This window comes from Cebus imitator, unplaced genomic scaffold (assembly GCF_001604975.1).
Source record: "Cebus imitator isolate Cc_AM_T3 unplaced genomic scaffold, Cebus_imitator-1.0 Scaffold188, whole genome shotgun sequence".
Classification (NCBI taxonomy): domain Eukaryota; kingdom Metazoa; phylum Chordata; class Mammalia; order Primates; family Cebidae; genus Cebus; species Cebus imitator.
The window spans coordinates 1,736,332-1,737,123 of NW_016107503.1; the positions used below are offsets into that span (position 1 = coordinate 1,736,332).

Consider the following 792-nt stretch of genomic DNA (forward strand, 5'->3'; position numbering starts at 1 on the left):
CTCAGTCTTCTCCCCCTTTCCCCTACTTGAAAAGAAAGTCAAACACTGGCTACGCAGCCCCCAGCCCCCCATCCCACCCATAGCAGCGTTTGTGGGACCCACCCCCTGGCGAGCGGAGGCCCCGAGGCAGCTCCCTCTCTCTCCCTTCACTGTGGCTTGCTCCTGGCAACTCCGCGCCCCCTCCTTTCCTCAGCCATCGCCGACTCGGACCTCCTCTCTCATCTCCCGGGCCTCCCTGCCCCAGCGCTTCTGGGGAAGCGGCGTCTCCGGCGTCCTCCCTTCTCCTAGCAAGGGGCCCCACCAGGCCCTCTGCCCGGGACGTGGGGCTCACACAGCCGCCCCCCTCTCCTGGAAGTCAGGGGCGGAGCGCTGCCGTTTCATTCATGGTGGGGGGAGTGTATGGGGAGGGCGGGGCCCTGGAGGCCGCTGGGCTGGGTAGGGTTGGGGCGGCTGGGGAGAAGGCTTGTGATTTGGGGCTGGAAGCGCTGGGGTTCAGCCTGTGCAGAACCCGCTCCTCGGGATCTGCCCCTCCGACCAGGGAGTTCCCGCGGTGATGGTGGGACCTTCTGGGACTCGGAGGCCTGCGGGCAGGGGTGTCTGGAGGGGGAGTGACCTCCTCAGGGGGTTGGGGTGCAGCTGGAGCCTCCTCGCTCCCCATCCCTGGCCAGAACTCCCGGTGCTGCGGGTTGCTCCTGAAGGGGAAGCGCAGCTTGCAGCCGTGAGGGGGGCACAAAGTGGGCTGAGGCCTGCGCAACCCCATGCCCCGGCCCCCAGAGCCCTGCACACCACCCC

The 792-nt window shown here is 68.3% G+C and overlaps 1 pseudogene across 1 annotated transcript in view; it reads right to left on the bottom strand.

The window, feature by feature from the left end:
• Positions 1 to 355: 355 nt before the first annotated feature.
• LOC108316377 overlaps positions 356 to 792 on the bottom strand; it is a 3,861-nt pseudogene continuing 3,424 nt past the window's right edge. The window contains exon 3 of the transcript XR_005203056.1: positions 356 to 778. The product of XR_005203056.1 is annotated as a kinesin-like protein KIF1C (transcript). The remainder of the gene's footprint in view (positions 779 to 792) is intronic.